This window comes from Octodon degus, unplaced genomic scaffold, assembly GCF_000260255.1.
Source record: "Octodon degus isolate 3935 unplaced genomic scaffold, OctDeg1.0 scaffold00003, whole genome shotgun sequence".
NCBI lineage: Eukaryota > Metazoa > Chordata > Mammalia > Rodentia > Octodontidae > Octodon > Octodon degus.
This window is the reverse complement of record NW_004524579.1, coordinates 23,563,759-23,571,120: the sequence shown is the minus strand read 5'-3', so window position 1 is coordinate 23,571,120 and position 7,362 is coordinate 23,563,759. Positions and strand designations below refer to the sequence as shown.

Genomic DNA, 7,362 nt, shown 5'->3' with positions numbered 1-7,362 from the left:
GCCTCGCGGAGCTTCCCGGCTCGACCGCTTCAGTTCCTCCTCCTGCCGCCAGGGCTGCTGGGACCCACCTGATTTTTTTTTTTTTTTTTTTTTTTTTTTTTCATGGTACTGGGAATTGAACTCAGGGTCTTGGCACTGAACTACGTCCTTGACCCCTTTACACTGTTGTTGTTGTTGCTGTTCTTTTGCTTTGTTTGAGACAGTCTCACTAGATAGTTCGGATTGGCCTTGGATTCGCTGTGTAGCCATGCTGTGTATCAGACTCACGGTGATCCTCTCCCCTCAGCCTCCCAGGCGTGCGATTACAGGTGTGTGCCACCATGCCCAGGACCCTGGCTTCTTTGTTTGCTTGTTTTGAGACAGTGTCTGCATAAATTACTGAATGCCCGGGTGGGTTCAAACTTTTAAACCTTATGCCTCAGCCCTCCAGATCAGTAGTATTGCAGGCATGCACCCCCATGTTGTTGATGTTTGTGGGTGGTGTTGGGATTGAACTGAGCATCTGATACATGCTAAGCATGCGCTCTGCAACTAGGCTATATCCACAGGCTTTGTTTCTGATTTTAAAGGAATTGTTCCTTTTTAAAAAACAATTTCTAGAGCCGGCGAGATGGCCCAGAAGAATAAGCACTTTCCTGGCACGTGCCAGGGCCTGAGTTCAATCCCTGGTTTAAAAAAAAAAAAAATACCAACCAGATTTTATTGGTATATATCATTGATCATTGATATATGATCGCAGTCATCATAGAGTTTGTACCTGTGCATGATAGAACCAAAGGAATCGCTTTTAGTGCTTTTTTTCTAATTAATTGGGTTGCTTGAGTGATTTTGGTAGACATTATTAGATTGGTTAAGTAAACCCCCTTTTATTTTTATATTAATACTTTTTATTATGAAGTGGCATTTAATTCTATCTAATGCTTTTTCTGTGCTTCGTGAGATAGTCAGATGGTCTTTCTCCTTCATTTGCTGGGGGCATGGTGTGACTGCCGATCCTCTTTTTGTAATTAACATGTACTGATTGTACAAAAGAATGGGCCACACTGCGACATTTCCCTAGCGCACATACGGGCCGTGGACATTTCTACCTCTTTTCACTGCCCCCTCAACTTTTTCTCAGTCCTTAGTTGTCCCTCTTCTACCTTCAGATATTCCTTTTCTTGCCACATAGGAGAGCAGGTGTGTGATACTTTGCCTTTCTGTGTCTTGTGTTATTTTGGTCAACATGATGTCCTTTGCTCCAGTCTGTTTTCTGAAAATCACAGGATTTCATTCTTCTCTTGCCTGAATGACGCTCCACTGTGTCTGTATGCCCTATTTTCGGTATCTGTTCACCTGTTTGTTTTTTTTTTAATTTATTTATGTGTGTGTGTGTGTGTGTGTGTGTGGCCAGCTCAGCCCACCAGGGGGCAGGGTGGCTGGCATGTGGTGCTGGGGGATTGAACCACGGTGCCTGTACTTTGCTAAGCTTGTTGTAAGTAGGTGCTTTAGACCACTGGGCCATCTCACCAGCCCCCTCTGTTCACCTGTTAACGAGCACCTCAGCTGGGTCTAGAATGTGGCTATTGTCAACAGCGCCACTGTAAGCACAGGTATGCAAGTGTCTCTTTTGTATGTTGTTTCATTTCCTTAAGACATGTGCCAGGAGTGGTGGAGCCAAGCTACATGGTAGTTCTATTTTTAGGCTTTTTGAGGACATTTCATGCTGTTTTCCATAGCAGCTGTACAAGTTTGACTCCTCATCAGCAATGTACGAAGATTCCTTTTCTACATCTGCACCAGCATTTGTTATTTTTTGTAATGACCACTCTAATTGGTGTGAGGTGGAATCTCAATATAGTTTTGATTCATAGTTCCCTGATGGCTAAATATGTTGAGCATTTTTCATATATTTATTGGCAAGTTGTACTTTTTATTAATCTATATTAGTGATGCAGGGGACTCAATACATGTATATCACAAACCTTGATCATTTTGAGTCCCTTTGCCCTGTCCTCTTACCTTTCCCCCAATGCCCTCCCAAGCTACCGAAGTCTGCCTTATTGTGTCTTCCTTCTCTCCTTTGTTTTATTTACTCATTCATTTATGCATTATGGTCTCAGGTTCCATCCGTTTCCCAGCAAATGATAGGACTTCATTCTTCATGGCTGAACAGTATTCTGTTGCATATATCTGTCACCACGTTGTTTACCAGTTGATGTTCACATATTGGTGAGCATCAGGGCTATTCCAGAAATTAGCTACTATGAATTGTGCTGCTGTAAGCATAGGTGTCCCTGCATCACTTTGATGTGATGTCTTTAGTTCTTTAGGGAATACACCCAAAGGGGTACATCTGAGCCAAATGGAATTTTGAATTTTAGCATTGTGAGGTATCTTCATTATGGTATGCATGGTGATTACGCTAGTTTACATTCCCACCAACAGTGTACAAAATAATTTTGTACTTATTCTTTTAAGAAGGGTTTTGGACAATGTGATTGGATTACTTCTATTTTGTTATTAAGTTTTTTTTAGTTCTTTACATTTTCAGAGTATTAATCTGATGGCAGATGAATACCTGGAAAACATTTTCTCCCTTTATGGCCCTTTACTCTGTTGTTTCCTTAGCTGTGCAATACTTTTTATTTTGACATAATCCTGTTTATTCTTTCTTATTTTTGTTTCCCAACCTGTTGGAATCTTATCCAGGAAATTGTTTTAGTGCCAATATCTTAAAATATTTCTCCTATTTTGCTTATTCTTAGATTAAAGCCATTGATGCGTTTGGTGTTTAACTGTGCACCCAGTGAGAGCTATGGTCCTGATCTCATTCTTCTACATGTGGATACTTGCTTGTTGAAGAGGCTCTTTTCTCTGGTGCCTACTTTTGGCAACTTTGTATGACTGTGTTTTTTAATAGATAATCAAAACCACATGTCTTGCAAAGAACAAATTTAGGGATAATTGATTTTAATTTTATGTTTCTGGAATTGACTTGCTGTTTTAGTTACCTTTCTGTCATTGCTGAGACAAAATACCTAATACCCAAATTTATTTATTTTTAAAATTATTTTATTTATTTATTTATTTGGTACAAGGTCTCCCTACACAGCTTGAGCTCGTAGTGATCCTCCCGTCTCAGCCTCCCCAGCGCTAGGATTACAGATGTGCACCACCACACCTGCTTTCGGTGGCTGGCTTGGTGCAGGGCTGGCATGGAATGCAGTATGGGAGATCAAACCTGGGTCCTTGAGTTTGCCAGGCAAACACTCAGACCACTGAGCTATCTCCCCAGCCCCACAACACCAGAATTTAAAGGAGCAAAAATTTATATAGCTCAAAGTTAGTGGAGGTTTCAGTCCATAATCAGCTGGCTCCAAGGCAGAGTGGCACCTGCCAGAGAGCCAAACCATCCCCTTCTAGTGATTTTTAGCATGCATATTTAATGTGGCCTTAAATTCAACTAATATCTCTGCTTCTTTTTTACAATGTATAAGTGCCTTAGAAACCTCTAAGTATGGTAGCTGTTAGGGTTTGTGTCTAGTTGTCCCCCCAAAGCCTCATGCAGTCATGGGGTGAGGACTTCTAGAGTTTGTGTTAACTCATGATCCACTGGGATTATGTGTGATCCAAGGCTGGGATTATGGGTCTTAGTACTGCTGGGATTACCCATAGGTGGGTAAGTACTGGGAAGTACCCATAGGTGTGAGTACTTCCCCTACCCTGGGGCAGGTAATTTTCATTACAGTGTAAGGTGGGAAGAGAAGCTAGCTGCTTGAGCTGCTGCTACCCCTCCCTTGCGCTCTTGCTCTTTGCCACCGCCATGAAAGGTTGCTTTCTGCTGTGTGCTGCTCTGTGTTGGACCCAGCTGAGTATGGACTGAAATCTCCAGTAACTGTGAGCTAAATAAATCTTTCCTTCCTTCATTTTGAGTGTCCGGTATTTGTCCCAGCAATGAGAGAAGAGTAACTAAGACAGTAGCCATGTGTCTAGTTGCGTGCTATTTTTCTTCTGTTTTGAATTATCATTATTTATTTACACACTTATTTATATTTTAGGCTTCCATATGAAAGAAATCATATGTTATATAACTTACTTTGTCTGACTTATTTCATCTGGCATTATGGTCTCAGGTTCCATCCATCTCCCTGCAATGATGATTTCATTCTTCTTTATAGCATAAAAGTAATTTGTTGTGTATACACACCACCACATTTTAAAAGCAGATTACATGCACATAATAGATACTATTATTTCATTGAGTCATTATGGGTTTATATCTGCCTACTTGTTTTCATGGTTGCTTGCCATTTCCTGCATTTCAACTCTTATTCCTGGTGTCAATTTTCTCCTTCCTGAGAATACATCTTTTTGAATTTTTTTTTTTTACAAAGTTGACTATTGGTAAACGATGTTTTTGTTCATTTGAAAACTATTTCTATTCCATCCACATTCTTCAAAGGTAATTTTAGAATGTAGAATTCCAGATTGGCTCCCCTCCACCAGTATTTCTGGCTTCTATTAATCTAATTGCATTATCTCTCTTCTCATGCTCTGAAGATCTCTTTGTCTTGACACTCAGATGCTTCTCTTCAATGTGTGGACATTTGTTACCATCTGCCTATACCAAGGCTCAGGGTAGTGACCTCTTAGGGAGCAGTTATTATTACTTTCTGTCTCTAGCAAAGGCAGAGGAAATAGGCTTCCTTTGCAAATCTCCCTACCCACCTTTTGGATGAGGACCCAGCTCCAGGAAGAGTTTCTGTTTATCCAGGTGTTTCCGGTTTAGATTCTGAAGTTTGCAAGCCTCATGGCCCAGTCTTTTGTTTCCTCAGATGTCTGTGAACTTCTTGAACTTTTTTTTTTGTTTTGTTTTATGTATTGAGTATAGTGCCTACAGGGTCTCACTACACAGATGGGCCTCATAGTGACCGTCCTGTTTTCAGCTTCCCAAGCGCTGGGCTTACAGGTGTGCGCCAACGTGTTGTCTCAGTAGCCGACATCTCAGCACACCCTGGGGTCGGGGCAGGCACGTCATGCCGAATTTCCTGGTCTTGAAGTGCTTGGATTGTCTTTTGTTTTGGGACAGTACAATTTTTTTTGGCTGGCTCAGCCCACTCTGAGGGCAGGGCTAGGGCAGCACGTGGTGCTGGTACACTGCACCTGCCTAAGCTTCCTAAGCAGATGCTGTAGACCACTGAGCTATCTTGCCAACCCTGGACAGTGCAGTACAAATTTTACCATTTCCATTTTCTGGGTTTCTGCTTGTTCTGACTCTTCCTGGCTCTTACAGCTTCTCTATAAATCCTTAGTGGTTCGACAATGTGTGGTGTATAAAAGGAAATTTCGTGTTCTTTATCTAGCATATAGGTATTATGCAGTGGTAAAGGCCTTCTCTGAACTAAATAGTTAAGAAATAGAATTTTTGGCAAATATTTAAAGCAGTTATAATACTTAATTTTTTACCATTTCTAACTTGTCATTCAGGGGAACCAGAAGAGGTAAGAAAATACTCTAGGCTTTCAGAAATTTGCTTTCTTGTCAATAGTCAAACTAGGGCACAGGTAACAATTAGACAACAACTCAAAAATAAACTAGGAGGTTGTAACTGCGGGATTTGTTCAGAGAAAAGAAAGACTTGTGAATAAACCATTGATAATTGGACTTTTCTGTGTTCCCAAATTACCCTGCATGGTTGTCCTCCAATTTCGCCTGAAATTAGCTACATTTTTGTCTATGTGACCCCATAGAATCTAGCATAAATGATGGATCCTAGTGGACCTTGGCCAGAAATAGAAATTCTGAGGTTTGTTGTTTTTTTTTAATTAATAGACAAAGAGATTCACACTGAAACTATAACAGAAAATGTCCCCCTCTCCCAGCCAAGATGCTTCAGTTTCTTAGTTGTCCAGGTAACAGTTCTTGCTCCAGCTCTGGTTGCTCCTGTCTCTTAGAAACAGCTGATCGCTGCGATGCAGAACTAGTCACTGTGATGAACACTGTACAAACCCATCCCCAACTGACAAGCCCTTCTGCCTCTGTACTTCCTGCTTGCTTATCCCATAGAAGCCCTAGACCAGCAGCAATGGGGACCCGGTATTCTGGGAACGATTCCGATCAGTGCCCATCATCCCAAATAAATCTGCCCCTACATACTGGGTGTTGTTTACGTGTTTCTGCTTGCTGTTGCAAAATCGGGGCCAGGAGCATTTATAGTTCTTGTTTTTGTTCACACTACAAGTGTGGGTACTTCATTCTCCTTTTTGGCCTTCAGCTTTTGTATCCACTGAGTGAACGCAGGGCTCTGTTGTGCTAATTCCCAATACATTTGTAAAATGTTTAAGGGGTTGTTGCTTTAAATGCTGTGCCATCATTTGTCTGTGGAGAAGTGTTCTGGGAGTCTGAAGGTATATACACTTGCTTTCTCTATCTTAGCTCCTCTTTCCCTTGTGTTTCTCCTTGGTCCTTGAAGCTAAGGTTCATGCTGATGGTCAAACAATGTGCATTATCAGGTGAGTTCTCAGAGATACCTGGGTACCTGTAGGACAACCATTCAAGTTAAGGAAGTGATAGTCAATTGTAGACACTATGAACAACTAACAATGAAAAATACTCCTTATGGCAGTGGTTAGTCAAAATGCTTGACTTGTGAGAGTGTCAAGTTAGTTTTCAAGTTTAAAAGAAGGTAGAGCTTCAAATTGAGTAATGGGAATAGTCAAAATTTCTCTGTGGAAAGAAGAACCTATAGTATGCCAGGAACATTCTTTTGAACAACCATAATATGAGTGGCTGGGCCTAGGAGACTTTTGTGCTCTAAATCCATGACTTCAGAATGTGGTTAGTGATGGGGAAAGAGATGGAGAGGAGGTGGAGGGAAGGTTGAATGAGGATCAGACCTGGAAGAAGACAGTATTTTTGTATTAAATTCCAGATATTCATTAGATTTCATGTGATTAACCTTTCTGTGAGAGAATTGTAGGGAATTAATTTGGTACTCTAGTTCATTTGACTCAGATTAAGATTTTGTGTTTTGCCTAAGGAAATGTGTTCAAAGAAGGAGTTGTGTATAGAGGAAAAGTTTGAGATTTGAATAACTTGGAGGATAGGGGCCGGGGAGATGGCTCAGTGGAGTAAGCACTTCCTTGGCAAGTGCAAGGGCCTGAGTTCAATTCCCGGTTCTGAAAAAAAAACAAAAACAAAAACAAAACTTGGAGGATGGATGACATCTCCTGTGGAAGATTTCTTGCAAGAGTTATTTCTTGATATAAGACTTAATCAAAGAATAAGAAGTGGACAATACAGTATTTGCTTCATTGTGTGTGGGAAAAATCCCGTGTTAAATATGTGGATGTAGGGCTGGTGAGATGGCTCAGTGGTCTA

General features: G+C 41.0%; 1 protein-coding gene across 2 annotated transcripts in view; it reads left to right on the top strand.

Moving 5' to 3' along the window:
- Positions 1-7,362, top strand: part of Loxhd1 (lipoxygenase homology domains 1) — a 175,933-nt gene that overhangs the window by 57,489 nt on the left and 111,082 nt on the right. The gene's annotated exons all lie outside the window — the stretch shown is intronic.